Raw genomic sequence first — 27502 nt, 5'->3', positions numbered from 1 at the left:
TACTTACACAAACTTGGATGTTCTTATGGCACATAGGCTATATGGGATAGCCTATTGCTCCTAGGTTACAAACCTGTACATGTTACCAAATACTGTAGGCAACTATAGCACAATGGTATTTGTGTATCTAACCATATATAAATATAGAAAAAGTACACAAAAAAGTACATTATAATCTTATGAGACCACCGTTGTAATATGATCCACTGTTGAACAAAATGTTGTGATCCAGCACATGACTACGTAGGCCTTTTAGTAATTATTCTATCTTCCTAAATAGCTTTTCTCAGTTTTGCAATTCAGTAACATCCATGGTCACCATCTAATATAAAAGTCTTGGCCGGGCGTGGTGGCTCACACCTGTAATCCCAGCACTTTGAGAGGGCGAGGCAGGTGGATCATGAGGTCAAGAGTTCGACACCAGCCTAGGCAACATGGTGAAACCCCTACTAAAAATACAAAAAAAAAAAAAAAAAAAAAAAAATACATTTTACTCTATTAAAAATACAAAAATTAACTGAGCGTGGTAGCAGGTGCCTGTAATGTAGCTGCTCAGGAGACTGAGGCAGGAGAATCACTGGAACCCAGGAGGCAGAGGTTGCAGTGAACCAAAATCATGCCACTGCACTCCAGTTTGGGTGACAAGGCAAGACTGTTAAAAAAAAAAAAAAAAAAAAAAAGTCTTATTATGAGGTACAAACTGAAAGATACAGATTAAACTTTGAGTGTTTAATGTATACAGCTATTACTATTTTACATCTTGAAGACAAACCTATTCTGTGGGTATTTTTTTTTTTTTTTTTTTTTGCATGGGATCTAAATCAATAGCTATACATTATAATAGTCAACAAAATATTCATGAGTAACAAATTCAGTTTCATGTATCAATCTGTACTTAGATGGGAAAGAAGTTACATCACAAAGTTAGTTAAGTAGACCTGTTTTTTTGTAGTTTCTATTTTACAATGCCAAGTTTGTATTTTTCTATTAACTGGAATTTTTATGTTTTCAATTAAGCCAGTTAATTTTGTTTGTTTGTTTGTTTGTTTGTTGTTTTACAAGTAGGGCTTGTCTTAGCCCATTGTGTGTTGAGATAGCAGAATACTAAGATCAGGTAATTTATGAAGAAAGCAATTTCTTACATTTCTGGAGACTGGGAAGTCTAAGATTGAGGAGCTATATCTGGTGAGGTCATCTTGCTCTATCATAACACGGTAGAAAGCACTACATGGCTGATATTTCTCCTCCCTTTCTTATAAGGCCACTAATCTCATCATGGGGTCCCTACTCTTATGACATCATCTATCACTAAGTACATCCCAAAGGCCCTACCTCCAAATAGAAACAACACATAAATTTGGGAATTTAATTTCTGACACATGGAATTTGGGGACACATTCAAACCATAGCTAGGCTTGAGTACTTGGATTCATATTAGTTTTATTTTGCTATCAAATGATTATTAATGAAGATGGTCTCAGTTCTACTCTGTGAATAATAAAACTGTTGGTTATACAATTCCAGGTCCTGTTTCTGCTGGGAGGACAATTTGAGCTACCTGGAAAGGAGACTGTGAGAACCATTACTGGGAGTACAAAAAGAAAAGGTCATGTAACTACTTTTGATTCCTAGTAAAATGTGAATCTTAAAGTAGTCAGAATAACCCTACCGGAAATAAGACAGCAAGACCATCTAAAATGTAATATGTAATATGTTCTCTAGAGTACCTCTTCATCTGAATTCAATACCAAGATCAGTTATTCTTGAAAACTTGAATTTCAAGGCCTTGTGAGAACCACAGTCAAATCTTCCCTGGGTGCTGTCTCCACAGGGAAGCATGACTCCAGCTGAGTTGTTTCTCTTTTGTTTTGGTTTTGGTCTTTGTTTCATTTTGTTTTAATCTCTGATAGCCAAACGAGTGATCAGCAGCACTTGAAAGCCTTCTTCCCAACATGGTGACTGTATTTTCTTTCTGAAATACCTTTTTGTAGATGAAATTTCCTGGTCCACAGAGATAGTCAATTTCCACTGGCGTGTCCTTCCAGATCTTACTATCTTTAAGTTTCAGGGTTTTTAGGGAAGAGATAAACCCTTTTAGGCATTGGAAACGGTTAGAAGAGGATTTGCTTATATCAGGCACAGGGCATGTTCTTAGACCGAAATTCATGGGCCTGCCAAATGTGGGTTCAAAGGAAAGATTCTGTGCTTGAATGCAGAGGCAGCAGGAAAAAGACTAATGACAAAACTCTGGAGATTTTAACCCGGTACATAGCTGAGTCTTAGCTAATTATTTTTTTAAATTTAATTTATCTACTTTATCTGGAGGACTGAGGAATATAAGGTGTATGATAGGTTATGGAAATCAGCACACATCTGCATAAATCCTAGGCAATGGTACAAATAAAATAGCTTTCTGTTTGATTCAAATACTGTGGTATCCCAAAAGTTAGAACAAAGGTTTTTAAGAGAGTCTTTACCATTTCCTGAAAATCAGTTTATATGTTTTGTTTCATTTTTGTTTTTGAAGAGGGTAAGGCCTCAGGCCATCCAGACATCATACACACAGTAAACAGACAAAGCTCTTACCTTTTACATGTAGTTCTATGAAATTCAACTACCAAAAGGTTCCTGGTAGTTATTCAGAGAGCGTTTCCTGTGGTTTCTTAGGAGTAGCTTGTAAATAATTCTGCTGACAAATATCCTATCTCTCTAATATGTTTGTATTTAAAAAATCTTTTTTTGGTATGCGGGCTCAGAGTCTAGTGACTTTAAAATTCATCTCTTCTTCAGATGATTTGTTGATGACTTAATAACCCTAACCAGGCCGGGCGCAGTGGTTCAAACCTGTAATCCCAGCACTTTGGGAGGCCGAGATGGGAGGATCATGAGGTCAGGAGATCGAGACCATCCTGGCTAACATGGTGAAACCCCGTCTCTACTAAAAATACAAAAAAAAATTAGCCTGAAGTGGTGGCAGGCGCCTGTAGTCCCAGCTATTCGGGAGGTTGAGGCAGGAGAATGGTGTGAACCCCAGAGGCAGAGGTTGCAGTGAGCCAAGATCGCACCACTGTGCCACTGCACTCCAGCTTGGGTGACAGAGTGAGACTCTCTCTCAAAAAATAAATAAATAAATAAAATCAAAAACTCTAACCAAATCTTATTATGTTAGATCATTCCCATAGTCCCTTTGTGAAGCATATTTTTGAACATTAAAAAATGTTTCTTAATGTAGTATAAGTGGATCTTCTAAGTTTTGAGTCTTCTATGTTTTATCAACAGCTTTTGAAGCTCTGTCAGCAAAATTAATTATTGAAATTTTAGCAGGCAATGGTGAAGTTCAGAACAAATCAACCATCAATTCTCTATGAGTTTTTTAGTTCTCAGGGAAGTAAAAAATCCTTTTCTTTTTAATTTGTGCTGTTGCTTGACAAACTCAAAACATTACGTATGTTTTGTACTATGAAAAGTGCTATGAATACTTTTGAAAACGTACACAAATACATTTTAATTCCAGAACCAAAGAAAGTCATCTCTAGTACGTGTTATCATCTTCTCTCCTTGTGGAGACTTAATTCCAGGCAAAACAGAAGCTTCTATCATTTTATGATAGGTCACTCAGGAGAATGGCGTGAACCCGGGAGGCGGAGCTTGCAGTGAGCTGAGATCCGGGCACTGCACTCCAGCCCGGGCGGCAGAGCAAGACTCTGTCTCAAAAAAAAAAAAAAGAAAAAAGAAAAAGAAAAAGGATAGGTCACTACAGCAAGGGAAGCCTTAACTAGGACACTTGTTTTCCACATGCATGACCCATAAGGAAGCATTATTAAATATGAAAGATGAGCATAAACATCACATAAATCAGGTCGTACTTTTCAAAATTTTGAATCTGCAAAGGTGGGAAAGAAGCTATATTCAATTTCAGCTTTTCATAAGCACTTCATTTTACAGGGAGCAAAACCAAGGATCTGGAGAATTATGCAAATGAGATGTATTGTTCATACTAAAAAACTGGAATCCTTTCTCTACAATCCGGTGCTAATCCCTAAAACCAAGGTTTTTTTTTTTTTTTTGTTTTGTTTTTTTTTTTTAGTAGTAATCTACTTACATCTGCAAAATGGACTTTGTGGCCCACAGCTATCAACCAATGACCTCAATACTTTTCCTCGGTTCAGCAATGCCGCAGTTTGTCTAGTGAGGCCTTATGCAATGGTACCAAAGCCAAGTATTCAATTTTGCATGCTCTCTAGTTTCTAAGGCCTGTGGAAATTCATCTGTATTTGAATAACTATAGATGTCTCTGGTGGGAAAAGTTTGTCTGAGTGTTTTTTTCTTTTTTTGAGAGAGGTTGTTATTGCTGTTCATTTGTTTGTTTTATAAACAATTAGATAAATTGTAGGAGAATCAAAACCCCTGTGGAATCCTTTATCTCATATTGAACTCCTTCATAAGCAAAAGGACACAATAATTTTAGTACAGGCCAGGCGCGGTGGCTCAAGCCTGTAATCCCAGCACTTTGGGAGGCCGAGGCGGGCGGATCACGAGGTCAGGAGATCGAGACCATCCTGGCTAACAGGATGAATCCCCGTCTCCACTAAAAATACAAAAATTTAGCTGGGCGTGTTGGCAGGTGCCTGTATTTTTGTATAGCTGTCCCAGCTACTTGGGAGGCTGACACAGGAGAATGGCGTGAACCCTGGTGGCAAAGCTTGCAGTGACCTGAGATTGCACCGCAGCACTGGGAGACAGAACAAGATTTCGTCTAACAAAAAACAAACAAACAAACAAAAAAGAATTTACGTTCATCTGCTAGAAGAATAGAAATAAGAGAGAGAGAGAGGAAGAAAGGAAATAAAAGAGGAGGCACGAAAATGCAGAACGTGGATTAATTACAGAGAAAAACTTGCAGACAATAATATCAAAGACAGAAGAGATGCAGGATGAGGAACTTTAGGGATTAACAAAACAGACATGCTTACTTCTCTAAGTTCTTTTATCAGTGGTTGACCGTTGATATGGTTTGGCTGTGTCTCTATCCTAATCTCATTTTGAATTCTAGTTGCCACAATCCCCATTGTCATGGGAAGAACCAAGTGGAGATCATTGAATCATGGTGGCAGTTTCTGCCATCCTGTTCTCATGATAGTGAGTTAATTCTCATGATGGAGCTTCCCCCTTTACTGGACACTCATTCTTTTTTTTTTTTTTTGACAGAGTTTTTGCTCCTGTTGCCCAGGATGGAGTGCAATGGCATGATCTCAGTCTCACCACAACCTCCGCCAGGCAGGTTCAAGCAATTCTCCTCCCTCAGCCTCCTGCATAGCTGAGATTACAGGCATGTGCCTCCACACTTGGCTAATTTTGTAGTTTTTTGTTTGTTTGTTTGTTTGCTTTTTTAATAGAGATGGGATTTCTCCATTTTGGTCAGGCTGGTCTCAAACTCCCAATCTCAGGTGATCCGCCCACTTCAGCCTCTGAAATTGCTAGGGTTACAGGCATGTGAGCCACCTCACCTGACCAAATTCTTCTACTCCCTGCCACCGTGTGAAGAAGGACATGTTCATTTCCCCTTCTGCTGTGATTGTAAGTTTTTTGAGGCCTCCCCTTTCATGCGGAAGTGTGAGTCAATTAAACCTCTTTCCATCATAAATTATGCAGTCTAGGGTATGTCTTTAGTGGCAGCATGAGAACAGGCTAATAGGGTAAATTGGTACCAGGTAATGTGGTGCTGCTGTAAGGATACCTGAAAATGTGGAAGCGACTTTGGAACTGGGTAACAGGCAGAGATTAGAACAGTTTAGATGGCTTAGAAGAAGACAGAAAAATAGGGGGAAGTTTGGAACTTCCTAGAAACTTGTTGAATTGCTTTGACCAAAATACTGACAGTAATATGGGCAGTGAAGTCCAGGCTGAGGCGATCTCAGATGGAGATGAGGAACTTTTTGGGAACTGGAATAAAGGTCATACATGCTATGCTTTAGCAAAGAGACTGGCGGCATTTTGCCCTGACCCAGAGAACTGTGGAAATGTGAACTTGTGAGAAATGATTCAGATTATCTGACTAAAGAAATTCCTAAGTGGCAAAGTGTTCAAGAGGTGACAGAGCATAAAAGTTCAGGAAATTTGCAGCTTGACAATGCAATAGAAAAAAAAAAAAAAAAAAATCTGGGAATAAATCCAAGCCTGGTCATAAGTAACTAGTAACTAGGAGCCAGATGTTAATTCCCAAGTCAATGGGAAAAAAATGTCTCCATGGCATGTCAGAGACCTTCATGACAGCCTCTCCCATCACAGGCCCAGACGCCTAGGAGAGAAAAAAGGTTTCTTGCCCTGGCCCAGGGCCTTGGTGGTCTGCACAGCCTTGAGACACGGTACCCTGCATCCCAGAAGCCTCTGCTCCAGCTGTGGTTAAAAGGGACCAACATATAGCTCAAGCCATTGCTTCAGAGGTGCAAACCCAAAGCCTTGGCAGCTTCCACGTGGTGTTGGGCCTGTGGGTGCACAGAAGACAATAATTGAGGTTGGAGAACCTCTGACTAGATTTTACAGTATATATGGAAATGCTTGGATGTCCATGCAGAAGTGTGTTGCAGGAGCAGAACCCTCATGAAGAACCTCTGCTAGAGGAGTATGGAAGGAAAATGTGGGATTGGAGCCCCCACATAGAGTCCTATCTAGGGCACTGCCTGGTGCAGCTGTGAGAAGAGGTCCACCATCCTCCAGACCCCGGAATGGTAGATCCACCAACAACTTGCATCATGTGTCTGGAAAAGCTGCAGGCACTCAACAGCTACATGTGAAAGCAGCTGGGAGGAGGACTATGTCCTTCCTGTAAAGCCACAGAGTTGGTGTTCCCAAGGCTGTAGGAGCCCACTTCTTGCATCAGCATGACCTGGATGTGAGACATGGATTCAAAGGAGATCATTTTGGAACTTCAAGGTTTAATTACTGCTCTACTGGATTTTGGACTTCTATGGGGCCCGCAGCCACTTTATTTGGCTGATTTCTCCCATTTGGAACGAGTGTATTTACCCAATGCCTGTACCCACATTGTACCTACGAAGTAACTAACTTGCTTTTGATTTTACAGACTCATAGGCAGAAGTGACTTGCCTTGTCTCAGATGAGATTTTGGACTTGGACTTTTGAGTTAATACTGGAATGAATTAAGACTGTGGGGGATCGTTGGAAGGGCATGCTTATGCTTTTAATTTTAAGAACATGAGAGTGGGGAGGGTCATGGATGGAATGATACGGTTTGGCTGTGTCCCCACCCAAATCTGATCTTGAATTGTAGTTCTCATAATCCCCATGTGTCATGGGAGGGACCAGGTGAGATAACTGATTCATTGCGGTGGTTTTCCCCTTTCGGTTCTCACAACATTAAGTTAGTTCCCACAAAATCTGATCGTTATATAAGGAGATTTCTTATATAACCACTCTTTGCTGGGCACTCATTCTTCTTCTTGCCACTATGTGAAGAAGGATGTGTTTGCTTCCCCTTCCGTCATGATTTTAAGTTTCCTGATGTCTCCACAGCCATGATGAACTGTCAGTCCATTAAACCTCTTTCCTTTATAAATCATCTAGTCTTGGGTATGTCTTTATTAGCAGCATGAGAATGGACTAATGCAACCATCTCTATCAAATTTACTTTTCTTCTTTACTGTAAGTATATGAGTATGACAAAGTAAGTGCCCTTTTAAAATTTATTCCTTGCTTTTCTGATATTTGTAATAATTGATTTTATTCCTTTTAATGGAGCTCTCAGTAAAAGATTCCTTTTTGCACGTGATCATGGCTTACCCTTTTGACAAACACTTTTTATTGGTTCTATAGCAAGTATAAGTATCACTAGAGCCAAAAGTGAAACTTTGTTTTCTTTTTCAGTTTGGAGTGTTTTTCTGGCACAGTGTGAGATGCTCTCTTCTTACATAGCCCTTTTCTTTCAAAATGCACATGGTAGCTAAATCAGATCACTTTTTTTTCCCAAGGAGCTCCAGAGATGATTCCTTCACAGTACAAAATAAGGTAGCCTTTAAGTTGCACAGTTCTCTCCCAAAAAGATGTATAGGAGAATCAGGACAAGGTAAGAACACATGTTCCTCAGATCCTCAGAGGAGTTATCTGTATGGGAATCTAGGGGGAAAAAAGAACAAGTAGGAGAAAAAAAAAAGACATAAAATACCAACAACTTGTATTAATCTGTTACCAAAAGCATGTGAGAAATTATTGAGAAAGCTACAGGATAAGTAGCACCACTATTACCAATTCTCACATCTGAGTGTCCCTAAATGTATTTTAAGTCATTTTCCATTGATTCCATAGCTTTCTGGACTTCCTTAATTCCCTTGTTCCTGTGCCTCCTGTATCCTCCCCAGTCTACTTCTATACTTCCTTTTCCAATGTCATGGATTCTTCTTTTTCAACCTTTATAGATTGGCCAGAGTAGAGATTATTCCCTTTAGTACAGAATGCTCATTGATCAATTAACACAGTAAGCTTTAACATTTTTTCTTCTTTGTCTTTCTTTTGATGATACCCAAACCAAGTAGCTACTGATAAGACTTAAGTGATATTCTACACCTGGTATCCTATTACATTTTCTGTAATTCTATTTTGTAGCCTGCAAAAGAGACAAGGCAAAGGTATTTATGGTCAGAAGGCTACTTCATCTGCCATTGGATCTATGCCAATAAACTGTACGAATGTCTCAATGAATAATTAATGATAATGAATTAGGGGACTCACCCCCCTTCTGGGAACACCATTATACCTTCTACCTCACCTTTCTCAGCAAGGGTTCAACTCCAGCTATTAGCAACTCTTTTCAATGTGTCTCTTAAACTATTAAGTCCTTTCATAGTTGTGTGTGTGTATTGGAAGGGAAGATGTGTGTCAGAAAATCAGCTTCCCTTGTCCACCAGAACTCCCTGAGAGAATCTTTAGAATCCTAATGTTCTTGTTCCATCAAAGGAACAAAGCTGACTAGTTACAAAATGCCATATAGGAGTCAGTACACATCCCCATGTGTGAAGCTGTAAAGGAGTTTGCTTTGCACTACTTCAACTTCTCAAGCATAAGAAAAAGAAAAAAATATAAATGAATAATATTAACTTGCAAAGAAGACATATAGATGAAGGAGTCCTCAGTAACTTCTTGAGGGCATCAGCTTTGCTTGCAGGACAAATAAAAGCAGGTTTTTCTCTGAGACAAAGGAAATGAAAGTTATATAGCTTTTTGGTTTCTTTTTCTGTGTCTACGTTTATCAGTTTAACATCTTTTCTCTTTGCCTTTTTATCCATTGACAAGTGCAGCTACTCTCCATCCTGTTGTCTTCCTAAAAGACAGCCTTTTCTTCAAGTTCTCATATTTTCGTGATTAGGTCTCCTTATATCTTCTGTTTTTCTAGCTTCATGGTACATGAATAATAAGGGACTTTTGGAGGGGAAATCAAGGCTAAGACATAGAGTGAAATCACAGTTGACCATGAGGCACTCAAACCTGTGCCCTCAAAAAGTAGATAATAACATTTTTCCCTCATCCCTCTTTTCAGGAAAATCTCCTGACACAGATATCTTAGTTAATTTATGCTGCTGTAACAAAATTCCTGACACATGATAATTTATAAGAATAGCATGTTATTTCTCATAGTTCTGGAGGCTAGGAAGTCCAAAATCAAGGCATCAACAGGTTTGTTTGTCTGACAATAGCTATCTCTGTTTTCAATGTGCCATCTTGTTACTGTATCCGGTAGAGGGGAGGAACACCGTTCTCACATGACAGCAGGCAGAAGGGCAAAGGAGCCAAAGTTTGAGTGAAATTTCCTTTATAAAAACCTTAATTCCATTCAGAAAGAAGAAAACCTCATGGCCTAATCACCTCTGAAGGCTTCACCTCTTCATATTGTCATATTGGCCATTGAATTTTAACACAAATTTTGGAAGGGAGACTTTCAAACCATAGCAGAAAGAAACCATTCATCGAAGAGGTCATTAACTTCCCTTCCCTAGACTCATTCTGAGGTAATGAGGAATAAAGACAAGATGTTCAGGGGAAAAGGGGAAGTAGCCACTGCAGAAAAAGGGTCAGAAGTGTTCTGTGAAAGAAAAAGTACCTCTAATTCTCACATTTTCTATTCTATTTTGCTTTTTTCCCTTTTGCCTATCCAAATTATTTTTTTTCTTGGAATAATATTCATCACATAAATACTAGTGATTGACTTGTTTTAGATGAGATTTGTATTAGTTTGCTAGGGATTGCATAACAAAATACCATAGACTGAGTGACTTAAAGAGCAAAAATTTATTTTCTTCACAGTTCTGGAGGCTGGACATCCAGAATCAAGTTGCCAGCAGGGTTGGTTTCTCAAGACACATCTCTCCTTGACATGCAGATGGTTGTCTTCTTGCTGCATCCTCATGTGGCCATGGCCTTTTTTTCTCTGTGGTTTCCATCCTTGGTATTTATTCCTCTTATTACAAGAACATGAGTCGTATTGGATAGGACTCTGCTCTTATGACTTCGTTTGGCCTTAATTATCTCTTTACGCTGTATCTGTAAATACAGTCCCATTGGAGGTTAGGTCCTCAACCTATGAATTTGGGCGATGGGAGAACATATTCTTATGTAACAAGGCCTGTCTATGAACCTCAATGCATTCATTTAATTTATTCAAATCAGAAGAACCATCTTCAGTATACTGCTAGATTGAATTATCATACATTTTTTCAAATATAATAGAAAGTTATTAATTCTTTAAGAGACACACTTTCAGGCAGCATTTCTGGTGTCTTGTATTTTCCAAGTATATTAATACTGATGAGACATTAGAGCCTGTATTATTGATGTTTATTTAATAGTAAAATCTTGAATTTTAAGATGGGGGTTCATTTGGCTGGTATTCCAAAATTGTGCAGAGTAGAAAGAGAGGCATAATAATTCACGGTATCTTGCTTGAGTGTTGTGTGCTCACAAGACCTTCAGCTGGACCATTCAGTTTAGAAAATGCAAAACTCATTGTATCTCTGTTGCCAAAATTATTAGTGAAAATGAAAACAAAATATCCTCCCAACTCTGAAAACCTCTCTGTAGAGGTAAAAAAGAAAGTAAAAATATTACCGACTAGGCATTAAACCAGAATGTGATGCACATAGGTAATTTGCTGAAGAGATTGCAAACAAAGAAATTTCACCCTTTTATATATTCAAGCAGGTACAATCCATTACATATATATTTTCCAAATAAATAATAACTAGTCCTCAGTAAGAGGACTTGATAGTACCATTTGTCACACATAGTTGATCCTAAATTCACTTGGTAATTGAGTTGACCATCTGTGTTAGCTAATTGGATTTATTCAAAGGAAAAAACAAATTACCACATTTTTACAGCAAGAGGTAGTTTTGCAATTTGGAGTGAGAACCAGCCCCCTTCACCCAAGGCTAAGCTCCTACCATTCCAGAAATTGAGAAATGGGGGTACTATCTTCCTCGATGATTACACTTCAGAGAGATTGTTCCAGGTCATTGAAAAAGATATTCCTTGACCTTAAAGCTGGTGAGAGACTTATTAACTTTTATTTTGATTTGTATTTTTATCTCTATTAATGTTTAACCTTTAAACATTACCTTTAAAATTTAAAAGATTACCTTTAAAATTGTATTTATGGTATTTTTGATAACTATATACATCGTATAATAATGAAATCAAGCTAATTAACATATCTTGTAATGCACACATTTATTATTTCTGTGTATGTATAGGGTGAGAATATTTGAGGTCTATTTTCTTAGCAATTTTTGTGAATATAGTGTATCATTATTAACTATACTCACTATGCTGTATGATAGAGTCCCAGAACCTATTCTTCCTATCTGACCAAAAGTTATTTGTAAGGCTGATTTATTTCACTTAGCATAATATCCTCCAGGTTCATCCATGTTGTCACAGATGACAGATTCCTTTCTTACTAAGGTCTAAATAGTATTCTATTGTGTATGTGTATACACCCTACATTTTAAAAATCCACTTGTCTTTTCCTAGATACTTAGATCAGTTTCATATCCTAGCTATTATGAATAAAGCTACAATGAACATGGGAGAGAAGATGGCTCTTTGACATATTTATTTCAATTCATTTGAAGCAGAAATGGGACTGCTGGATCATATGGGTAGTTCCATTTTTAATCTTATGAGAAACCTCTATACTATTTTTCATAACAACTATACTAATTCATGACTCATCAACAGTGTAAAAGTGTTACCTTCTCAACATCCTTGCCAATATTTGTAATCTTTCATTTGAGTTCCTTAACCCCTTATCAGACATATCGTTTGCAAATATTTTCTGCAATTTCACAGATTGCCTTTTCACTCTGTTGGTTGTTCCTTTTGCTGAGCAGAGGACTTTTAGATGTATGAAATATCACTTTTTTCTATTTTTATTTTGGTTACCTTTGTCTTTGGGGGTCATATCCTAAAAATCTTTTTAAGAACTACATCAAAAACCTTTTATCCTATGTTTTCCTCTATAACTTTTAGTGTCCAGTCTTACATGTAATCTTTAATCCATTTTGATTTGATTTTTGTATATGGTTAGAAGTAAGGGTCCAATTTTATTCTTCTGAATGTGAATTTCCTATATTCTTAGCACCACTTATTGAAGAGACCATCTTTTACCAATGTGTGTTCTTGGCATCTTTGTAGAAGGCTAGTTCACCATAAATGCGTAGATTTATTTCTGGTGTCTCTGTTCTATTCCATTGAGCTACATGTCTGTTTCATGCCAGTGCCATGTTGTTTTGATTACTAGAATTTTGCTGTGTATTTTGAAATCAGGAAGTATGATCTAGTGTGACTAGCTAGTCACAATAATTATATGAGATAACTAGGTTAACCAACATTTTCTAATGATTTATTTGACTATTCAGGATCTTCTCACATTCCATTCAAATTTTGCAATTTTTTTTTTCTATTTCTGTGAAAAATGTCATTGGAATTTTAAAAGGGACTGCATTAAATCTATTGATTACATAGTCTGAAAATTTTAACAATATTAATAATTTCAATCCATTAAAAGAGTGTTTTAAAAATTTATTTGTGTCTTCTTCAATTTATTTCATCAATGTTTTATAAGTTTTAGTATACAGATCTCTCACCTCCTTGGTAAAATTTATTCCTAAGTATTTTTTGTGCTATTATAAATGAGGCCATTTCTTATTTCATTTTTCAGTTTATTGTTAGTATATAGCAACACTATTGATTGTGTGTATGCTAAGTTTGTATTCTGCAACTTTATTGAGTTAGTTTATTATTTCTAACAGCTTTTCTGGTGTAGCCTTTAGGGTTTTCTCTATATAAAGAGTATGTCATCTACAAATATAGACCATTTAATTTCTTTCATATTTGAATGTCTTTTATTTATTTTTCTTGCTTCATCGCTCTGACTGGACTTCCAGCACTATGTCGAATAAGTGGTGAAACTAAGTAACCTCATCTTGTTACCAATTTTATAGGAATCAGATTATCACCACTGAGGAGGATGTTAGCTATGAGCTTGTCATATATGGCCTTTATTGTGTTGAAGTACTTTGCTTCTATACCTAATTTGTTGAGAGTTTTTATCATAAAAGAATATTGAATTGTGTCAAAAGCTTTTTCTTTATCTGTTGAGATGATTATATGATTTTTATTCTTCGTTCTGTTAATATGATATATTGTTTGTTGATTTACATACAGTGAAACATCCTCGCCTCCCATGAATAAATCCCACTTGATAATAGTGCATAAGTCTTTTAACGTGCTGTTGAATTCAGTTTGCTAATATTTTTTGTTGAGGATATTTTCACCAATGCTTATCAGGGATACTGGCCAGTAATTTCTTTTCGTGTAACGTTCTTACCTGGCTTTGGTATTAGGATAATGCTAGCCTTATAAAATGAGTTTAAAAGTATTGTCTCCTGTTCAAGTTTTTGGAAGAGTTTGAGAAGAATTGACATTAGTTCTTTAAATGTTTGGTAGAATTCAGTCATGAAGCTATAAGATGCTGGGCTTTTGATTGTTGTTATTTATTTTTTATTTTGTTTTGTTTGCCATGATTTAAACTCCTTAGTCATTAATGGTGTGTTCATATTTTGTATTTCTTCATAATTCAGTCTTTGTACATTGAATGTATTTAGAAGTATATCCATTTCTTTTGGTTATACAATTTGTTGGCTTACAATTATTCATTGTGGTCTCTTATGATTCTTCATATTTCTGTGGTATGAGTTGTAATGTCTCCTTTTTATTTATGATTTTATTTTTTGATGTATTCTTTCTTTTGATCTTTTCTGTTGTCTTTCAAGTCTCTATTTCATTTATTTCTGTTCTGATTTTTGTAATCTTCTTCCTTCTACTAACTTTAGGCTTTTTTTTTTTTTCTTTTATTCCTTTGGGTAACATTAGGTTTTCTATTTGATATTTTTTTGTTTGTTTGCTTAATGTAGGTATTTATTGCTATAAACTTTCCTTTTAGAACAGACTTTTCTGCATATCATATGTGTATTAGTTTGTTTTCACACTGCTGATAAAGACCTACCCAAAACTGGGAACAAAACGAGGTTTAATTGGATTTACAGTTCCACATGCTGGGGAGACCTCAGAATCATGGCAGGAGGTGAAAGGTACTTCTTACTGGCAGTGGCAAGGGAAAAAATGAGAAGCAGCAAAAGAAGAAACCCTTGATAAACCCATCAGATCTCAAGGGACTTATTCACTATTATGAGAATAGCATGGGAAGGACCAGCCCCATGATTCAATTAACTCCCCTCTGGACCCTCCCACAACACTTTGGAATTCTGGGCAATAAAATTCAGGTTGATATTTTGATGGGGACACAGCCAAACCACATCAATATGTTATGTTACTATTTTCATTAGTCTCAATGATTTCTTCTTTGACCCAGTGGTTTATAGCTGTGTGTATTTTTGGTGGCTTTGATTTGTGTACAATGCTATGATTATGATAATAGACTATTACTCTTTTTATAAAGACGAAGAAACAGAAACTCTAAATTATTTGCCTGATATCAAAAATAGTTATTGGTAGAGATTATAATTTTTCAAGGTGTAAGATGTACAGAAATCATCAGGTTATAAATTGTTTACTCACAAATATTCATGTGTATATATTTTATGTACATAAATGAAGATACTCATGGATGACCATGAGTATAATTATGAAGATTTTAAAAGAATTGTGGCTGGGTGCGGTGGTTCATGTCTGTAATCCCTGAACTTTGGGAGACCATGGCAGGTGAATCACTTGAGGTTAGCAATTCAAGATCAGCCTTGACAAAATGGTGAAACCCTGTCTCTACTAAAAGAAAAATCACAAAAATTAGCTGGGTGTGGTGGTGAATGCCATAATCCCAGCACTCAGGAGGCTGAGACAGGAGACTCACTTGAACCTGGGAGTCTGAGGTTGCAGTGAGCCAAGATTGTGTCATTGCACTCCAGCCTGGGTAACAGAGTGAGACTGTGTCTCAAAACAATATATTAATAATCCTACTACTCATTTTTCTTTAAACTTTGTGACATTTTCTCTCAAACTGAAATCAAAATAGAAAATGAAGTATACTTATTTTTAGTGGTATTGGACTAATTAATACTTTTAAATGTAACTTTCTCATATTTTTTTCTTAACCTTTATTTGTTACTTTAGCTCCAAGGGTGAGATAAAGATATGTTTTGTCTTACTAAGAGAATTTTGCAAGGGAAAACCAAACCAGTTAGAAAATATTTGTCAATAAGTAAACACTATTCCTTGTGACTGCTCTAAAACCTGGGACAGACGAGCCTCTCCTTGGGTTTGTTCTTTAGAAGTCTTCACCGATTACAATCCTCAAAATACTTCACAGTGCATTGCTATCTTTTCTTTTGGGATTCAATGTTCAGTACTGACATAGCATCGCTCCAGTGACTAACATGGTTTATGCTCCAGGGAAGCACTTCACAAGTTTTGCCCTAAGTTCTCAAAACAATTGCATCTCAAGGTCATAAGGGTTGTGGATTTCTTCATTTCTAACATTGATGGAGAGACTGAAGCATTTGGGAAAAATAGCAACAGACTTAGTGAACTTGTCGGGTCCTCCTTCTTTTACCTGGAATGAAATATGTTCCTGTATAGCAAAACGTAATTTTTCAATAGTGTCAATTATACATTTGCTTGCTTTTTTTTATCTTCCAATTTGAGAGTTTGGATAAACCCATGATTTATTGTGGGTTTTACAGTAGCTGTACACTGTCAGGAATGAATTCTGTCGGTATTAAATAATTCTTATAACTACTAAATTTATACATCTACAGGGCCAGCATGCATGAATTATATATATATATATTTTACTTTGAACATTAGAACTGTGAGTAGTTTTATTCTTATATATAAAGAAATTTAATTTTAAAACATAGTTATGTCAACTCTATTATTTTACTTAATTTTAAATATTTATTGATTACTATATATATTGATTTTAACTTAGTTTTAGCATTAAAAAATGTATAAATAATGTATATTTTTACATTTAATGTATTTGTTTTTAAAAATATTTTTGAACTTTGTTCACTTTTGAATAAGATTGTACAAAATTGTAAAATTCTATGGATAGTTGGGATGAAATATGAGAGTAATTATGATATATTTAGAAAATAAAAGCAGAAGAACAAGAAAGTGTAGACATAAAGATGAAAAAGTAAGGAAGAAAATCTTCTAAAAAGTCCTAATTATATCTTTAAAAACTGAAAACAATGAAAGGGTGAATTGTATCATATTTGGCCTTTACAAAATTCATGAACAGAATGTAACAAATTTCATAATGTAATTAAGAATGGAAGCTATAAAAGTGAGCAAGAAAGTTATTCTCATCAAATCTCCAACATGAAGGCACTGGATATACTCCATGAAACATCAAATTCTTTTCATAAGGAGCTTTGCTTGCTACCAAAATAATTACAGTGACAAATAAAATGTTATTCATACCTCAGAAGCAGTGGATGCATTTGTGGCCTGTGCATTAGAAGATAACATTATATTGATTAACTTGACATGTTTGTTGAGAAAGTCGGAAACTCTGAAGTGTTGCTGTATTCCTTGTTCATAATGACACACTTTTACACAAAAAAAGATTAAAATCAGAAGACTTATGCAAGTCTCCATTGGTATTGTTATATTAATTGTGGATTATTCCAATAGAAAGGAAAATGTTTTAAACATGGGAATCAATATGGTTGATTAAGTCCTAGCAGAAAGACATGGTTATTAGAAAACCTAATTTACATAGAAGAAAAAAATGAAACCATAATAATTAGTCATACTGTCATTCTCTGGGATAGTCTTGGATGTCACATCTAAGTTCGAAGTTGCTTTTGTTCTTGAGTCACTTTCATTAATAGGCTGTGTGTAATGGCAATTATTTAACCAATTAATCTCACCCATACCCAAGTTCTATTTCGGCGTTAAGGTCAAGTATCTAAGCTGCTCTATAAATACCCTTATAATGAATGAGGAAATTTATCATCCCAGGATTTAAAAACAAACCAGAAACAAAACTTATTTATGTTGGAATATTCAAGATAATTAACCCACATTTTAAAATCATTGATTTTATGTGCATTCTGATAGTTTTTTAACATGTTTGAACATTTTAAATACTTTTTTTTTTTTTCTTGAGATGGAGTTTCACTTTTGTTGCCCAGGCTGCAGTGCAATGGCGCAATCTCAGCTCACAACAACCTCCGCCTCCCAGGTTCAAGCAATTCCCCTGCCTCAGCCTCTCAAGTAGCTGGGATTACAGATGTACGCCCCCATGCCCAGCTAATTTTTTTGTATTTAGTAGAAAAGGAGTTTCACTATGTTGGTCAGGCTGATCTGGAACTCCTGACCTCAGGCGATCCACCCGCCTCAGCCTCCCAAAGTGTTGGGATTACAGGCGTAAGCCACAGCGCCCGGCCTAAATGCTACCTTTATGCTTGAGTTAGCATATTTGTTCTTATGGGCTTAGTAAGACCTTAATTTTTTAAACAACGAACTACTTTCTTAGGTGCTTGCAATGTTTGAGAAAATTGTCTCTATTCAATTGCATATGTAGTTCAAAAAGTTTAAAATAATTTGATAAATTGTAAATAGGGTTAGATACAGTTTTTAAAAAATTTACGTATATTAGATATATTACTTAATTTAATATTTATCCAAATGCATGTTAAAAAGTGATTGAATTTGTGTATACAAATTACTTAAATGTATGATTCATATACAGAAATGATATTTGAAATTAGAGAATTAAGAAAGAGTTTCTAAGCCTGGCATAGTGATGTGCTAGTAATCCTAGCTACTATGAGGGAGGCTGATGCTGGATGGTCCTTTGAACGCAGGAGTTTGAATCCAGGCCAGGGCAACATAGCAAAACCCTTTTGCTGAAAAAAAAGAAAGAAAGAAGGAAGGAAGGAAGGAAGGAAGGAAGGAAGGAAGGAAGAGGAAAGGAAGGAAGGAAGGAAAGAAAGAAAGAAAGAAGAAAGAAAAAGAAAGAAAGAAAAAAGAAAGAAAAAGAAGAAAGAAAGAAAGAAAGAGAAAGAAAGAAGAAAAAAGAAAGAAAGAAAGAAAGAAAGAAAGAAAAAGAAAGAAAGAAAGAAAGAAAAGAAAGAAAGAAGAAAGAAAGAAAGAAAGAAAGAAAGAAAGAAAGAAAGAAAGAAAGAAAGAAAGAAAGAGAGAGAGAGAGAGAAAAAGAAAGAAAGAAAAAGAAAGGAAGGAAGGAAGGAAGGAAGGAAGGAAGGAAGGAAGGAAGGAAGGAAGGAAATAGTTTTCCAATTTATAAACTTTTCATGTGTAGAATTGATAAATAAGAATGTGTCCCCTCCGAATGCAAAGCAAATTAGTTCAGCCATTGTGGAAGACTGTGTAGCAGTGAAGATCTAGAAGCAGAAATACCATTTGACCCAGCAATCCCATTACTGAGAATATACCCAAAGGAAAATAAATCATTCTATTACAAAGATACGTGAATGTATATGTTCATTGTAACACTATTTACAATAGCAAAGACAAGGAGTCAACCTAGATGCTTATCAATGATAGACTGGATAAAAAAAATATGGCACATATACACCATGGTGTACTATATAGCCATAAAAGGAACAAAAATCATGTCTTTTCAAGGACATAGGTGGATCTGGAAGTCATTATCCACAGCAAACTAATGCAAAACCAGAAAAGCAAGCATTATATGTTCTCCTTAGCGGGACCTGAACAATGAGAACACATGGATGAGACCCTGTCTCAAACAAACAAACAAACAAACGGCCTTTAATCTCAGCACTTTGGGAGGCGGAGGCAGGCAGATCACCTGAAGTCAGAAGATTGAGACTGGCCTGATAAAAATGGTGAAACCCAGTCTACTAAAAATATAAAAATTAGACGGACATGGTGGCAGGCACCTGTAATCTCAGCTACTTGGGAGGCTAAGGCAGGAGAATTGCTTCAACCCAAGAGGAGGAGATTGCAGTGAGTTGAGATCGCACCATTGCACTCCAGCCTGGGTGCTACAGTGAGACTTGGTCTCAGAAAATAAATAAATATATAAATAAATAAATAAATAAATAAATAAATAAATAAATAAATAAGGAAAGAAGGGAGGGAAGGAAGGAAGGAAGGAAGGAAGGAAGGAAGGAAGGAAGGAAGGAAGGAAGGAAGGAAGGAAGGAAGGAAGGAAGGAAGGATTAGGACATGTTTATCAGGTAACCTTTGATGGGTTTTGAGAAAGTGCTCCACAGAAGCATCTGTGGAATATGATAAAAGTTGATGTTTTTTAAGATAAAGAATGTTTAAAGTTTTGGGTATATTTCTTTTAGTACCTTTGGCAAATACATGTATAAGAAGTTACATTAAAACTACATTCTGCTTCCTGGACTATTTTTTAGCTACATGATTGCTGTGGGCCTGATCCTGTGGATCATATTTTCAATAGATTACAATTAAATTTTTAAGGATGAATCAGAACATCAGTCTGTTTTTGTATACCTGGGGATCTGGGAGCAGTAGAAAGATTACACCACAAGGAAAAGTTTACTACCTCAGGCGCAAGTTGCCTCCCTCATCTCTCAGTTATGTTAGAGACTTGGGGGTTTCTGCATTTTGTCCCAACACTCAGAAACTGATTATTTCAGTTTCTGTCTATATGTAAGAATACTGATCCCTTGTTGATATCCTGGGCTCCACTATTTTCACTGCATTCTATTTTCTTGCTTTTTCTTAATTAGCTTCTATATAAAAAGTAAAATTTAAGTGCATGTTTATTCCATAAATAGGTCTGAAGAAATGTGGCAATTACAGAATTCAATCCCAAAGCAATTCATAGGTAGTTTCTTAAGCTGCCAAAAAGAAAAAGTAATTAGCTATTAGTTTATATGATACTATGCAAGCTTTTTGTTACATGAGAACTACAACACGATGTGAGGAAGATATATAGACGTGTATGTAGACATAAAAGACAGAAACACATAAAGACACACACACACACACACACACACACACACACATATATATATATATATATTTTTTTTTTTTTTTTCTTTTTTTTGAGACGGAGTCTCGCTCTGTCGCCCAGGCTGGAGTGCAGTGGCCGGATCTCAGCTCACTGCAAGCTCCGCCTCCCGGGTTTACGCCATTCTCCTGCCTCAGCCTCCCGAGTAGCTGGGACTACAGGCGCCCGCCACCTCGCCTGGCTAGTTTTTTGTATTTTTTTAGTAGAGACGGGGTTTCACCGTGTTAGCCAGGATGGTCTCGATCTCCTGACCTCGTGATCAGCCCGCTTCGGCCTCCCAAAGTGCTGGGATTACAGGCTTGAGCCACCGCGCCCGGCCTAAAGACGCATATTCAAGACCATAACACAAAGACTTTTTGAGAATTTCATCACTGAATTTAGAAAGTGTATAAATCTTAAATGATTTAAATAGTGCCTGTAACTTACAACTTGTCTCTTTCCTTGGAAATAACTTGTTGTCCCTGTCACTATATTGCTGCTCGTTTGAAAAAAAATATATAGTTCTGCAAACACCCACATAAACAGTATAGATAGATAGATGGATAGATAGACTGAAGGACAGCACTTAGATTGTTTGTCATTATTTAATATGTTTAGTGTGGACTTTTTGTGTATTTGTTTTGTTTTTATTTAATATTATATTATAAAAAAATTACCAACAGAAACAGAGAGTGTAAATCGTTTGCTGTAAATCTGAGAGAAAAATGTTAACGGAAGCCAGAGGCAAAAACAAGCAATTCAAAATGAAAATTTCAAGTAAAAAAAAATGCATTTGGAAAATCAGTAGTAATCAGATGAATAAGGAGGTGCCATACTGATACATGAAAAAAAGAAAAGGTAATTGTAAGCAAGCCCATCAGCATACTGGGTGTGTGTGTATATGCAACAATATAGGCTAAATCAATACAACAAAAGGTTGAAAAATATAGTGACCAACAGAATACATACATATACAGCACACATATGTTGTGTATCAGTTTGGTTTAGGACTATTTGCTGGGTTGAAACTTTTAGGAACCCAAAATCTTTCTACTCAATTATTATATTATGTATAGGGCTCACCTTTGCTCTATGATCAGTGATGACTCACTGTTACTTTATCATTCCAGCTTTCAGACTGGGGAAAGAAGAAATATATGCTTTTTTCTTTTCAAAAGCTTGGACCCAAAATTGCAAGTATTACCTGTGCCTATAACTCATTAGCCAGAATCTTATCATATGGCCACTCTTGCCTTCAAGAGAAGCTGGGACATTAACATGTTAGCTGGTCAACAATGTGCCAGGTAAATCTTTAATCACTATAGAAGAAGGGAGTGAGGACTTTTGGAGAACAACTAGCAGCCTATCTCTATGAAATGGTTCCTCATGAATGTTGTGACTTAGGGTGTTATTTGGGTGCTGCTTTCCAGAAAGTATGTTAGAAACATAAATGCAAGAACCATACAAATGTAGTATATTTTAGTCTAATTCTAATTCTATGCACTTATTATATAGAAAATAATAAAAATAGACAATTTTAGAAATAGATTGGGAACATCTTTTTTTTCTCTTTTATTTCTTCTTTTTTTATTATTTTTAATCTTATACTTTTTGTTTTATTTTATTTTTTTCTTCAGCTTTTAAGTTCTGGGGTACACGTGCAGAATATGCAGGTTTGTTACGTTCATGGGTAAATGTGTGCTATGGTGGTTTGCTGCACAGATCTATTCATCACTTAGGTATTAAGCCCAACATCTATTAACTATTCTTTCTGATGCTTTTCCTCCCTTTCTTGGGCACCCCCAACAGGCCCCAGTGTGTGTTGTTCCACCCATGTGTTCTCATCATTCAGCTATTTATAAAGGAGAACGTGTGGTGTTTGGTTTTCTATTCCTGCATTAGTTTGCTGAGGATAACAGCTTCCAGCTCCATCCATGTCACTGCAAAGGACATTATCCAATTCCTTTTTATGACTGCATGGTATTCGATGGTGTATATGTATCACATTTTCTTTATCCAGTCTATCATTGATGCACATTTGGGTTGGTTCCATGTTTTTGCTATTGTGAGTAGTGCTGCAATGAACATACGTGTGCATGTTTCTTTACAATATAATGATTTATATTGCTTTTGGTATATACCCAGTAATGGGATTGCTCAGTCAAATGGTATTTCTGCCTCTGGATCTTTGAAGACTCGCCACCCTGTCTTCCACAATGGTTGAATTGATTTATACTCCCACCAAAAGTATAAAAGTATTCCTTTTTCTTCACAGCCCTGCCAGCATCTGTTGTTTCTGGACTGTTTAATATTTGCCATCCTTTCTGGCATGAGATGGTATCTCATTGTGGTTTTGATTTGCATTTCTCTAATGATCAGTGATGTTGAGCTTCTTTTGAGAAGTGTCTCTTCATGTCCTTTGCCAACATTTTAATGGGGTTGTTTGTTTTCTTGTAAATTTGTTTAAGTTCCCTACAGACTAGATATTAGACCTTTGTCAGATGGATAGATTACAAAAATTTTCTCGTTCTGTAGGTAGTCTGTTCACTGATGATGGTTTTCTTTTGCTGTGCAGAAGCTCTTTAGTTAATTAGATCCCATTTGTCAAATTTGCTTCTGTTGCAATTGCTTTCATAACATCTTTAGTGAAGGACTGGAAGCAATCAGATATCTAACAATAGAGTAGTCATGTATCACCTAGTATATATGATAGGAAGTCAATATACTGATGTGGAAGATTTTAAGCATTTTAGATTATAAGGGCCATTATGGAATTCTTGGTCATTATATCCTGTGACTTCAGCCAGTTCAATATTTTCCTTGAACCTCAGTTTTCTGAGTTTTAAAAAAGAAGATAGGCCAGGCGCGGTGGCTCAAGCCTGTAATCCCAGCACTTTGGGAGGCCGAGACGGGCGGATCATGAGGTCAGGAGATCGAGACCATCCTGGCTAACACAGTGAAACCCTGTCTCTACTAAAACAATACAAAAAACTAGCCGGGCGAGGTGGCAGCCGCCTGTAGTCCCAGCTACTCGGGAGGCTGAGGCAGGAGAATGGCGTAAACCCGGGGGGCAGAGCTTGCGGTGAGCTGAGATCCAGCCACTGCACTCCAGCCTGGGCGACAGAGCGAGACTCCGTCTCAACAAAAAAAAAAAAAAAAAAAAAACAACCACAAAAAAAAGAGAAGATAATAGTTTTGATGTGAGGATTAATAATGTTAATGAGTTTCAAAAATCTGATAAAAACTGTATACATGTTACTTTAATTAAATTTAAAATTATAAGAATGATGTAATGTTGAGAGAAAATATTTTTAAATGAAGACTTAGATTTGGTTGAATTATTTAAATACTATGAGAATATGAGAGTAAAGGAAATCTATATATATGTACACACACACCTATATACAAAATGAAAATTACATTAATTTTAGACCATTGGTTCTAGAAAATACAGATTATTGGCTCCAGGTAGTGAGACTATGGGTAATTAATTTTCTTTTATCGTCTTCTAAACTTATCAAATAATATTATTTGAATGATATAAAATAAGTTTCTTATAATATTATGAGGGAGTGGCCAAGGTGGCCAACTAGAAGCAGCTAGTGTGCGTTGCTCTCACAGAGAGGAGCAGAAGGGGCAAGTAACTATGATACCTTCAACTGAAGCATCTAGGTACTGACAGTGGGACTAATCAAGAAAACAACTTGACCCAAGGAGAATGAAGAAGAGACACGACAATGACCCACCTGGGAGCAACATGGAGCCAGGGGAACCTCCCCTGCCCTGGGAAGTGGTGAGTGAATGAGCGGTCTTGGCAAGCCACACTTCTCACATGAATCTTTGCAACCCTTGTGTCAGGAGATCTTCTTGTGAACCTACTCTACTAGGCTTTCGGTCTGACAAACAGAATTATGTGGAGTCTCGACAGAGCAGTCACTCAGGCATGTGTGGGAACACTGGACCCTTAGATACTTGGTCTTTCCAGCCAAAGTAGCAGTAGCTCCAGTAAAGTGGGAGGTTAGACCCCTGTATATATCCTTAGGAAAGAGACTGAATCCAGGCAGCTGAGCAGCAACAGCTTAGAAGTCTGTTACACCTCCCTAAGCAGGAGCTCCCCTGGGGAGAGTCAGGTGGCCATGTTTGCTGTTTGGGCACCTTCAGGCTTTGGACTTTGGAGAGTCCCAGCAGACTCTGGGCAGAAGGGATTCCCCAGCACAGCACAGCTGCCCTACCAAAACGAGACCAGACTGCTTCTTTAAGTGGGTACCCAATCCCATTCCTCCCCACTGGGTAAGACCACCCAACTGGGGCTTCTAGTCACCTTCTACAGGTGCCTTTGGGCTGGCAAGAAGCTTGTGCCTCCCTAGGTCAAAGCTCTCAGAGGGATGGACAGGCTGCAATCTTTGCTGCTTCACAGTCTTCATTGGTGACATTTCCAGATACTAGAAAATACAAAGTGATTAGATACTGGAGCAGACCTATAGAATACCGCAGCAGCCCTACAGAAAAGTGGCCAGACTGTTACAGGGGTGTCCATTCTCTTATCTCCTCACTGGGGAGGTCCTCCAGGCCTGGGCCTACAGGCACCCCTTACCAGAACTATTGAGCCAGTAGGAACTCAGGAACTCCCTGGACAGAGCCTTCAGGGGCAACAGACTCTCTGTCACTGCCTCTGCAGGGGATCTGGCCTTGACACCTTCAGACTAACAAAGGAGAAAAGACCCTAAGTGACTTACCCACAACTCCAATGAGTTGTAGGAAACCCAAGGAGAGGAGGCTAGTCTGTATTCCATGGGTCCCACCGCCCACCCCCACCTCCGTCTTCCCACTGCTCATAACCAGGCAGGGAACCCCTGACTTTGGCCGACGGCACAGACCTTCCATCCTGGGCTGACTGCACTGAGTGATTTCTGACTTTCATGTATCTGGAGTGGAGCCCTGAGGAGACAAGCAAACAACTATCTTCCACAATCACTGCTAGATCTATTCCTCTGCTGCCTCTAAGCTGAGGAAGGAACATAAACACTGAAATCACTTCTGAGCTGCAATGGACAGCCCAGGTGTACCAGGTCGTGAACTACAGCCAGCACTCAAGGAGGAGAGGAACCCACACTTTCAGAGCATTGAGAGGAAACACGGCTGCAACTGTGAGGAAACCTAGGGGAGTCACATGACCAAGCAAGAGTTTACCAACTTACCAATAAGCCTAAGTGCCTCCTGCTGGATCATACCCAAAGTTTCAACACCAAAAACCTCACTAACATACCCCTGTCTGAAACCAGAGACAAGCAGCCAGCTTCAAATAAAGACCCTGCACAAAGCCTCAGCCTAGTGAAAATATCCAAAAAAATTTATTGACTATATTCAATCTATACTGCAGTTAAAGGAACAACCACATGCAGAGATGAGAGAAAAAAGAAAGTAATGCAAGAACTCCAGTAGCTCAAATGGCCCAGGTGTCATATGTTCTCCAAATGACCTCACTAGTTTTTCAACAACAGTTCTTAACCAGGCTGAACTGGCTGGAATGACAAAAATAGAACTCAGAATATGGAGTGGAAGAAAGATCATCGAGATTCAGGAGGATGGCAAAACCCTATCCAAGGAAAATAAGAATCACAATAAAGTGACACAAGAGCTGAAGGACAATATAGCAGGTATAAAAAAGAACTTATTGGGTTTGACAGAGCTGAATAACACAATACAAGAATTTCCCAATGCAACCACAAGTATTAACAGCATAATAAGCCAGGCTGAAGGAGAAATCCCAGAACTCAAAGACCTGTTTTCTGAAATAAGACAATCAGACAAAATAAAGACAAAAGAATAAAAAGGAATGAACAAAATTTTTGTGAAGTATGGGATTACATAAAGAGGCCAAATCTACCAATCATTGGCATTCCTGAATGGGAGGGGGAGAAAACAAACATCTTGGAAAACATTTCAGGATATCTTCCATGGAAACGTCCCCAAACTTGCTAGAGAGGCCAACAAATTCAAGAAATACAGAGAACTTCTGCCAGATTCTACACAAGAAGATCATCCCAAAACACATAATCATCAGATTTTTCTTTTTTTTTTTTTTTTTTTTTGTATTTTTTTTTTTTTTTTTTGTATTTTTTAGTAGAGACGGGGTTTCACCTTGTTAGCCAGGATGGTCTCGATCTCCTGACCTCGTGATCCGCCCATCTCGGCCTCCCAAAGTGCTGGGATTACAGGCTTGAGCCACAGCGCCCGGCCAATCATCAGATTTTTCAACGTTGAAATGAAAGAAAGAATGTTGAAGGCAACTAGAAAGACTGGGCAGGTGATCTACAAAGGGAACCCCATCGGGCTAACAGCGAGGTTGTGGAGAAAAGGGAACACTAATACACTGCTTGTGGGAGTATGTATTTGTTCAACCATTGTGGAAAGCAGTATGGCAATATGGCGATTCCTCAAATAGCTAAAAGCAGAACTATCATTCAACTCAGCAATCCTATTACTGGGCATATACCCAGGGGAATATAAATCATTCCACCATAAAGACACATGTATTTGAAAGCTCATGGCAGCACTATTCATAATAGCAAAACCATGGAATGAACCTAAACACCCATCAATAACAGACTGGATAAAGAAAATATAGTACATATATATTGTGGATGGAATACTATGCAGCCATGAAAAAGAAAGAGATCATGTCTTTTGTGAATGGAGCTGGAAGCTATGATCTTTAGCAAACTAATGCAGAAACATACAATCAAATACTATATGTCCTCACTCATAAGTGGGAGCTAAATAATAACAACTTATGAACACAAAAGAGGAAACAACACACAGTGCAGTCTACTTGAGTGGGGAGGGTGGGAGGAGAGAGTGGAGTAGAATATAACTAGTGGGTACTGACCCCTGTGACCTGGAACACCCAGACTGGCTCAGTGACCTGGATGCAGAAGGCTTGTGACCAGTCTA

At 37.3% G+C, this 27502-nt stretch overlaps 1 long non-coding RNA gene across 1 annotated transcript in view; it reads left to right on the top strand.

The window, feature by feature from the left end:
• The first annotated feature begins 1524 nt into the window (after window positions 1-1524).
• LOC104669516 overlaps window positions 1525-27502 on the top strand; it is an 87614-nt gene continuing 61636 nt past the window's right edge. Inside the window, exons 1-2 of the long non-coding RNA XR_748999.2 lie at window positions 1525-1606; window positions 11388-11553. This is a non-coding gene — a long non-coding RNA (uncharacterized LOC104669516). The remainder of the gene's footprint in view (window positions 1607-11387; window positions 11554-27502) is intronic.

The sequence above is a fragment of the Rhinopithecus roxellana genome, chromosome 2, assembly GCF_007565055.1.
Source record: "Rhinopithecus roxellana isolate Shanxi Qingling chromosome 2, ASM756505v1, whole genome shotgun sequence".
In the NCBI taxonomy this organism is placed as follows: Eukaryota; Metazoa; Chordata; class Mammalia; order Primates; family Cercopithecidae; genus Rhinopithecus; species Rhinopithecus roxellana.
This window is presented reverse-complemented; position numbering and strand designations above follow the sequence as displayed.